Raw genomic sequence first — 10347 nt, 5'->3', positions numbered from 1 at the left:
GTCTGCCCATTCTCCTCTGACCTCCGACATCAAGGCATTCTAGTCCACAAATGTGCACGCTCACTGTGAATATTATTTCTGTTTCCAGGACCTTCTCTGTAAAACCCTAGACCTCTTTTTTTTTTATATAACCCACATAGTTATAATTTCATATACATCCATTAAAAACTGTGTTTGAATGACTGATTCCATGACATAAAATACTTTGCATGTTTCATTACTGGAAGATCAGCGCTTTTTGGTACGAATCTCGTGAATGAATGCTTCAATGACAAGTACACATTTTTAAACAGGTCACTTTGTCCCTCCACCTATTGGACAATCAATGCATTCAACACAATCGTTATTGGAAGACTTTGCGCTATTTTTGATCGCTATACCTATAGACATCAGTGTTCGTAACCAAACTATAAAACATTTCATCCCAGTATTCTGTGATAATATGACTGACTGGTAAGACAGGGAAATAATACTGTGTAGCTTAAAAGACTGTTTCTTACCTAAACATGCTACCTGCTCTCTGTCCGTCAGCGGCAGTGTGAAGCAGATATGACTTTTTCTGCGGTTTTAAGGGGACCCCTCGAATCGCTGGGTGTTGAATTGAGAAGATCGCGATCTTTTGAAAGGCTTAATTGTGCACACTCTACGAACAGGAAACACTCATATCCTAATGTCACTGGTCTGTGTGGTACCTTGAACCCAGCTGCTTTCAACACAAGCGGAGAGGACTCCAGCAGCCCGGCCGGAGGAAGATTCTTACTGGTCACCAGAGCCCAGGAGAACGCTGCAGACCATCACACACTTGATCAGTCAACACACACACTCTCACCCACACACACCTCCCACACACACTTCCCTTGGGTGGTTCGGTGGTAAGAGGGGGCGGAGTCAGAGCGATGCCAGGGGTGGAGCCTCTCTCCTCCTCCAGCAGTTCCTCCTCCTCCTCCTCCTCCAGCTCCGTCTCAGCCGTCTGCAGCTCTGCTCCCAGGTTAAGCTCCGCCTCTGTTTCCGATGGGCTCAGGCTGCGGGCTATGGATCCCGCCTAGGCAACCCCACCTCCTGCTGCTCCTCGCCTCCATTGTGATAACACAAACAGAGTATTGATCAGAGTCAGAAAAAGAATGTGAAGCACGTGATCCAAGATGCTACCTGACGGGCGCCGGAGGCCGTAGTAGGTGCTGCTGTTGGGGCCGGTCCGGAACAAGGTCAGGGGAAGCGGGAGTCTCACTGCTCTTCCTCAACCTTCCTTTACTCAGACTCTGATCACGACAAACAGCCACCACAATTACACCCCCCCCCACCCCCTGCCAGGGCACTTCTACAGAGTGTTTACATTACTTAAATTTAAGACCTTTGGTTGTAAGAGCTGCACAAAATAAAAACGAAACACCACAAACCCATATAACGCTCAATATAAATCAGGGAATCTCAAAAGCCTTTGACTTCATTTAACAGACTGTGTGTATGTGTGAGTGTAAAACACTTTATTTACTGGTACTGAAAACTGGGGTACATTCTCATCCATCAATACACACGAACTAGAGGTCCATCAATACTGGAGTGACCAGATATTTATAGTACGATTTAAAGAAAGGCAATTTAAAGATTATTGTCTGCTGGATACTAAGTAAAATCATATAAACTGAATGTGTTAGATAATATTCGTATAGTCTTCTGATGAAATGGGACGGTTTCAGAGAGAGAAATACAAAGAGTTTATGTTGATTTAACCGCACCCCCCATTATGGGGACTCACCAGCCTGGGAAAGTGCCCTACCTAACTTAAAATTGTAACAGTTTCTTTACTTCAGGTGTGTTTACACAAAACTAATTTTGGTGTCTTTGGAAAGAAGACCCTTTGGGCTGTACTTTTTTTTCAACCAGTTGATAATGCTCAAAAATATTAAAAGTTATAGACACTGAAGTGCCTTGAATTTTTTTTTTAAACACACTAAAAAATTTTTTTATTTGATATAAAAAATACATGAAAATCAGTCCTGGAGCAATCTAGAAAAGAATGGGGTTGATCTGAAAAGTCAAATGTCTCATGAGTTTCTATTTCAAATCTGAAGAAGAGGATTACCATGAAAAATTAGATTCCCTGCACCACCATGTCTAGCCCCCCCCAATCTAACAACCCCGGCCACAAATATAAAAAAAAATACTTACCAAATGTATTTGAGGGTTCTACAAACTATTTTAGTCATTAAACCATACCACTGCATATTTTCTTCAATTATAAAACCAATAGACAGAATCTTAGACATTCATATAAGTGATTTATTTGAGCACTAGGATGACAAATACAATAAGAATAATTTGAGTAAGGAAAAAATAAAAAAAGATTTTTTTTATTTAAAAAAAAGAACTTTGTATGCCAAATTACAGAAAGAACATTCCTGAGAATTGCTAGAAATGCAGGCATTTACAACGACTTACAATGAAACATACGTGGCTGATGTGCTCATGGCCAGTTATAGAGATCGGTAAATCATATAAAATGGGCCCATTAAGTCAATAAATCACACTCTATCATATAGATGGCCGTACACCATTGATTAGGCCGTTGATGACACTAATAGCGAGCTGATTTGCGCTCAAACAGATGGTAATCATTGCAGATACAGGCACATTCAACATTAAAAAACATTACCCCACATTTATAAAAATGTTGAAAAAAAAAAATAAATAAATAAAGAAAAAAGGCGATTCGCCTAAGTTCTCGCCTACTCAGATGGACAGGTGCTCACATGCGCGCGTAACGTAGTCGTCACGACATGTGCGCCAGAATTCAAATAAACAATCTTCTATCTTTCACTTTTTTTTAGGGACGTCTTTTTTTTTTTTTTTTCTCATTCGTTTGTCGACCTGTAAGCTACAAAAACCATGCCGTTTTTGTACTACACAATGAAGCAGTTTATTGAGCGTGAGTTATTCCATAACGGACACAAACAATAAGGTCCCGGAAGAACTGAAACGTAAACAAAGGAATTACCACCATATTCACAATGTTTTATTGCTTCATTGGACTAAACGTGCTCCATTAGATGTCGTTGCAGTGGACACGTTACCTTTCTAACGATAAACCGGGATTTTACAGCTGTGGACTTGTGTTTATAACTCGTTTATTACGGACGAATCTGGTATGTACTGCGTTTTCATTCTTCATGTTTTGATTGTGTACTGCTTACACAAATTTAGCAAATACATACTTCATAAGGCTTTCCACTGAAAAACAGCGATCTGTCACGATGCTGAGGCTTAGATCTTATAATGATAGATATAGTTGTCAAGATGAAATTTGTCCTGTTTCATTTAATCTATTTCGTAAAAAATGACAAGTGCAAAACAAGGGGAGTTCAGGACGCCGGCGGGGTCGGGGTGCAGAGTTAAAACAGCGTTAAATGCAAAGATACTGCTTATTGTGTCACCCTAACATCAACGATTAGCCAACGAAAGACAGACTGACTTTATGCATAATGAGGGGCTTTTTAATTATAAGCCTGAAAACACATGGGAGATTTATTTTTAACATTTTTATAACACTGAAAAAAAAATTGGTGGCAGAATTTCGATCAGAGAAATTGCTAGTAAAATTGCACCATTACAATAGAAACAAAAAACAACAGACACGGTGAATTAAATTGTATTAAAAATTTAAAGTAGTAAAAAAAGACGGAAACAGTATTTTGCTTGCAAAAACAAAATAACAATAACCAAACAATACAAAGTATTTTATGTATAATGGGGGCCTATTAATCATAAAGGAATCCAAAATGCAAGAGGACTTTATTTTGAAATGTCTTTGCTATTGAAATACTTCCCAGCTGCCTCATTTAAACAGGATAATGACAATATATATGCATCTACATCCAATCTACAACAAATTATAATATAAAAACTACAGGTAAAAAACACTGTCAGTTCCCGATCAGCGGTTGCTTCATAAATGTGTGTTGATTTTCACTGATTGTGGAGCAGCTCTGAAACACAATCCTGTTGAACACTGAAATGTGCAGCGTCTCACATTTATTTACTTCAATCAGAGCTTTTTGATGCGGTAATGTACATCAGATATCTGTATCACAGCAAATCAGTTTCCAACCACAAATGTAAGAGCTCATAATATGAATGTGTGAAGATGCAAAATGCCATGTAAAGCCAGACTGATCCTGCTCAGACCACCACAAGCTGTAATCATGTACATGAATTTAGACCTAAATAACACCGTCTGCCGCGGGGTAAACGTGTGTGCTCTGTAAATTAACCTCCCATCTCAGCCGTCAGAGGTCTCCAAACACCTCCTCTTCATTCGCGGAAGAATCGTCATTGTGCACATAGAACTTATTGACAGCAGAGCCTTAGTGAAAACACACACAGCACCACACACACACACAGCCACATCACACACAGTGTCTGGAGAAAGTGGTGAATCTGGAATGAGAGGCACGTCTGTCGCATCACTAGGGGTTGGCGTTTTGCCATTTGAGTTTGCTTGATTCTTATTCTGATTATCGATTCTGATTATCATCAATTCCTTAGTTTCTATTCTAGTTTTTTAATAAGATTTTAAAAAAATTAGGTCAAACCTTTTTTTACAAAAGCGTTCTGTTGCAGCTGAAATAACATGAGCAAACAGCAGCAGCCCACAGAACCACTACAAAGAGGAACTTTGGCCTATGGTTTTATCACACAGCGGGTAAAAAATAAGTATTGAACACATCACCATGTTTCTCAGTAAATGTTTCTAAAGGTGCTGTTGACTTGAAAAGTTTCACCAGATGTCGGTAAACAACCCAAATACATACAAACAAAACAAATACTTTCAGAAATTAAGTTCGGTGTTAATAAAATGGAATGCCACAGGGGAAAAGTATTGAACTACTGAAATTGTATTTAACACTTCGTACAAAGCCTGATGTTGGTGAGTTCCAGCTTCAAGACTGCCCTCCTGTCGGAGAAACTAGTGGCATGCATTGCTCAGGTGTGATTTGTCCCATTCTTCCACACAAACAGTCTTCAGATCTTGAAGGTTCTCTGGGCCTCTTTAGATCTTATTTTCAATTGGATTCAAGGCAGGTGATTGTCTGGCCGTTCTAGCAGCTTTATTTTTTTCATCTGAAACACAATCAAGGAGTTTCCTTGTTGTGTTTGGGGATCATTGTCCAGCCTGTTTAATCTTCATCACCCTTGTACTGTAGGTGTTGGGGACTGAAGATAATATTAATTACCAATGAATGACTTTCTAATTACTGATAGATTTGCTGGAGTCTTGGCTTTCCATGACTTTTTTCACTCCTTGTTTCATGTGTTCAATACGTTCCCCCCTGTGTCATTGCACTGTATTACACAGAACTTAATTTCTGGAACTTATTTGTTTTGGTTTCTTTGTATGTATGGAGTTACTGGGCTGTTACCGACATCTGGTGTGAAAGTCAACAGCGCCTGTTAATAACATATTTACATGTTCAATACTTATTTTACCCGCTGTAAATATTACAGTCAAACATTATAGCCAACCCTAGTCGTTTCACACACACACACACACACACACACACACTCACCTCCGGAGCAAGGATGATGAAGGTTCTGCATGAACCTCCTCATGGGCTGGCCGCTGTTGGACAGCTCGCCCATCACCTAGCACCACCACCCCGTTTCCCCAGTGTCGCTATCATGGGCATCCCCCCAACGTGCCTTATCTTAGTGTGACACTCGCTGAACTGCAGTGACACACCTTCTTATGGATCTCCTGCGTGCATGCACCACACACAACACACACACACTCCTGTCAGTCACTGGTGCTGTGTTCGTGTTCAGACTGTACGAAACATGATCTCAGCTATAAGCCACGTCATAATTGCAATGTCAGACTAGACGTGTGGATGCGCTATATCAAACATAATGAACATGCACGATATTGTTATCAGGAGCACCTCAAAATACTGTGAATAATTAATTATAAATTATTCAGAATGCATTTTAAGAATATTGCCATCTGCTGTCAGAGAGTGAATGTGCTTTCATCCGTGCTTGTTTACAAGAGTGCACACACGTCTTTAAGCAGCATGCAGCAGTGTTGTGCATTTAACCAGCTGATGGGAGCGCTGGTGGGACAGCAGAAATGCAGCCGTTACCCCCGAAACCCTGTAAACAAACCAGCTGCTACTTTTGGTTTCTGAAAAGGATTTAAAGCAACAAGCAAGCAGTAATTACGGGAGAAGAATTGTTGAATAAATTGATTATCGTTTTCTTTGTGCACAAAAAGTATTCTCGTAGCTTCGTAAAAATTACGGTTTTTAAACCCCTGATGTCTCATGAACTATTTGACTAATGTCCTTACTCTGTTCTGGACTTTCAGTTGTGATTCTTTGTTGGTCACACTTTACATTAAGGCTCCATTAGTTAACATTAGTTAATTCATTAGTTAAACTGCCAATGAAAAATTCTTCTAAACATTCATTAATTTTAATATCACACATTGTTATTTAATGAACTTGAGCTAACCTGAACTAACAGTTTTATTTTTTGAAACCAAGATTAATAATCAAATGTCAGCTATTGCTATTATTATATTAATGGCATAAAGGTTAAACTAATAAGATCTTTTTGTAAAGGGTTACCTATTGGTCTTTATAATTCTTTTGCACTTTAATCTGTGTTTAATTTTTATTTATTTTTTTTTTTTTTTTACTTTATACATTCCTTGTGTATTGCTTTATTATATTTAAATGTTTTGGTTCTTTTGTAATAAGAAAAAAGTTATTAAGCCTGTTATACTGTATTATGATAACACTTTTTTGCAACTAAATTCAATATTGTGATAATACTGTATACTGTATAAAAAAGCATCAGCAATTAATCCCAACATGAAAATGTCACTTGTTAAAACGGACTCGTGTGAGGTTCACATTATCGATCTGTGACGCGTTCAGTGATGGTGAGCCGCATCACATGCAGAAATAAAAACAAAGAGCATTTATTGAAATCCGAAGACGATGGTGTGTGCGCAGCGAGTGGTTGTTTGTTGCTGTCGCACTAATCATGTCATCAGCTTCTTCGGGTCGGTTCGTGGATTTGACGGTTGTTGTGTAGAAGTACTGGAGGACTGGGCCAGAGACAGGGTTTCTGCAGGTTTAAAGACTTTAAGAGCTTTTGTAAGACCAAGTGAAGAAATTTTTAGGGGAATAAACTGAATAGAACACCAATTTGTCAATATGATATCTGAAAGTAAATATTTTATATGAGCAACACTTCAAAGTCTGAAAATAAAAATTCCAACAGATCTCCATTACATTTAATTCATTTCACTAAAAAAGTCTTGAACTGCTCTGCTCACAAATCACTAGAATTTGGAAATCACTGTTGATCACACTGCTCCTCTTCCTCAGTATTTCAGTTGTTTTCCAGAGCAAACGTCTTAAAGATTCTTAAATCAGGACACATTCACTGGGGGAAGCAGAATGACAGAACATGACAAGTCTTGCTTTCCAAGAAACTAATCAAAATGAAGTGAGTTTATGATCAAATAAAGAAAAAATGTCTACCAATGGAGTCCAAAAAAAGCTTAATTTAAAGGGAAAACAAGGTTTCATTCCCCATCGACAGATACTTGCTCTTGATTTGATCATAAAATCACTTGTGTTTAATTTCTCAGAAAACCCAAAACCAGGTTTCATATCTTCTGTCACTTTATGTCTCTAGTAAATGTATCTTGATTTGAGAATGTAAACAAAACAACATTAAAAGCCATGACTTTATGAATTTAAAGGGGACGTCAGATGAAATTTTTAGTCTTTTTATAGCTTTTTTTTGTTTTTGCATTTAGTTGGGTTTCCTGCATGTCTGCCGGCTCAGAAAAGCACAGCCACTTCGTTACCGTCCCTCTGAATCAGAAACTGTCATCCAGCGAGTCGTTTCGATTTACAGCTGGCTTCTATGTAGATTTGTCTTGTTTTCTAGTATAAACATCTAAATTCTTAGTATTTTTGTCTTGTTTTCTAGTATAAACATCTAAAAATTCTGGAATTAAGATGCATTTACTTCACACGCAAAATGACTGAAGATATTGTATCATGTTTTCTTTAAAACAAGCAAAACACATCTGCTAATGGGGTAAGAAAAAGAATCTAATTCAAAGGCTAAACAAGATTATTTTTCTTACCCCACTGGAAAAAAACTAAGAAAATTTGGATTTTTTTTTTTCTGAAATAAAACAATATATCTTTGGTAATTTTACTTGCCAAGTAAATGCATTTTAATTACAGAATTTATATACATTTATACTACAGGGTTTCTGCAGGATTTCTAAACTCAAATTTAAGACTTTAAGACCTTAAGACCTTTTTTAAGCCCTGCACAAAATAAAATTAATACCATACGAGAGGGGTAGGGCAATGTCTATAGTACCATATTAAACTGTAAAATTACTGTAAAAAGTATAATTTTATACAGATACAAGTTTTAAAGTCAAATTCTTGCATTCGGGTTGTTACCAAGAACATTAAATCAGTATCAACAAAATGTATCTTTGCAATGCAGAGGAAACACAGAAGCAGCATTAGAAGTGTCATTTAGATGCATCTACACACGGTTTAATGCAGCTCTGAGGGACATTAAATACTTTAACCTGCAGTTACAAATGCATAAATAATGTTTTGATATTTTAAACATAGAACACGGATGTCTGAAATTATTTTTAAAAATGAAAAATAGGACCTTAAATGTGAAATTAAAACTGCCAGTAGGTGGCAGCAAATCACTGTTAATAAGAGAGTCATTGCGTTTGAACGAATCATTTAAACGATTGATTCATTCAGGAACAAAACTGTCCTGCTGCTCAGAGACATAAAACAGTGCGTGTGGCTGTGTCTGAAATTAATTTTTTGGAGAAATAGAGCAAACACAGGAAAGTATGGTGCCTAACACGTTAGTCTCTTAATATTAACCATACGTGGTTTATTGAACTGTTGTATTAAGTCAATATCACATTTGTAATCATGCTTACTTTTGGAGGAAAAAAACTGCACTCTTCGCGTGATATTAACTATATGAAATTATATAAATATACACATTTTCTGCCCCCATCTTAAATTATATGATAATTCTAAATGCATTTTAATAGACTGATTCATGAAGTGAACTTACTCTAAATGATCACGCGCACTAGTCTTACCTACTAGACTTCATCATCTAATGTATGCGTGCAAACTCTGTAGGTGTGGTAGTTCTTATCGATCCACCAGTTCACATTTAAAGCTCTGCCAGCAGGCGCAGCACCGGACTCTGGAACGCGCAGCGCTTGTGTTTATTCAGTGAAATCATAACGTTAGCCTTTTGAGTTTAATCGTCACATTTCTGCCATATCGCAATTCTGGTCTTTCCGTCCCAAAATTTAAGACTTTCTTGTACAATTTAAGGACTTTTTAAGACCCCCCGCAGAAAACCCTGTACTAGAAAACAGGACAAAATACTAAGGGGGGGAACTTTTTTTTTTTTTTTTGCAGTGTAACTGAAGAGGAATCATACCAACTTGTGGAAAATGGGCATTGTATTTCCCCTTTAAAGCTTTCTGCTGCGATTTAAAGTAGTTTTGTCCTTAAATACTTTGTGAGAAGCCCTGTAAATCTGTCAGACACTGAGGATACACTTGAGCGTGCTGGTCAGTAACCGGCCGATCAGACTGAAGAACTCACCGCCTGACCGAACACGGCCTCCTCCGGCTTCCCACTGCTGTCCTGACCGCCGTGAACATACGAGGAGCTCCGGCCGTAAAACCTGCGTGACAGACACACACCGTGAGCCGAGCGCATCACTGACACCTGCAGCTCGGACCGCCCTCCACTCACCTGTGCAGGTAATCCGGAGCTTTGTTCAGGAGCGTGTAGTACTGCCGCACAAACTCACGTCCCTACGAGCAGGACACACACACACACACACACCATCTCTCTATCTCTCTCTCACACACACACACACACACACACACACACACACACACTAACACACACACGAGACACAGGTCATGACAACACTTTCATCATCTCTGTCAATCTCACTGAAAAACACAGAATATGAATGAACATAGAACAACAGACAGACAGACAGACAGATAGATAGATAGATAGATAGATAGATAGATAGATAGATAGATAGATAGATAGATAGATAGATGGCGTGAGGTGAAGGTAGATATACGTGCGCGCCGCGGACGCAGACAGGCGCGTGTTTTAGCTTGATGCTAGCGGCGGCTAACTCACCGTCTGTGACAGGAACAGTTAAACACACACTCCACTGCAGCGAGCGGCGATCGCTCCGCTCCTCTTTATCCGGTAAAACACGACCCACGGC

The 10347-nt window shown here is 38.6% G+C and overlaps 1 pseudogene; it reads right to left on the bottom strand.

The window, feature by feature from the left end:
- Positions 1-5413: 5413 nt before the first annotated feature.
- On the bottom strand, positions 5414-9907 carry LOC122141900 (annotated as a pseudogene).
- Positions 9908-10347: the final 440 nt, after the last annotated feature.

The sequence above is a fragment of the Cyprinus carpio genome, chromosome B23, assembly GCF_018340385.1.
Source record: "Cyprinus carpio isolate SPL01 chromosome B23, ASM1834038v1, whole genome shotgun sequence".
NCBI lineage: Eukaryota > Metazoa > Chordata > Actinopteri > Cypriniformes > Cyprinidae > Cyprinus > Cyprinus carpio.
This window is presented reverse-complemented; position numbering and strand designations above follow the sequence as displayed.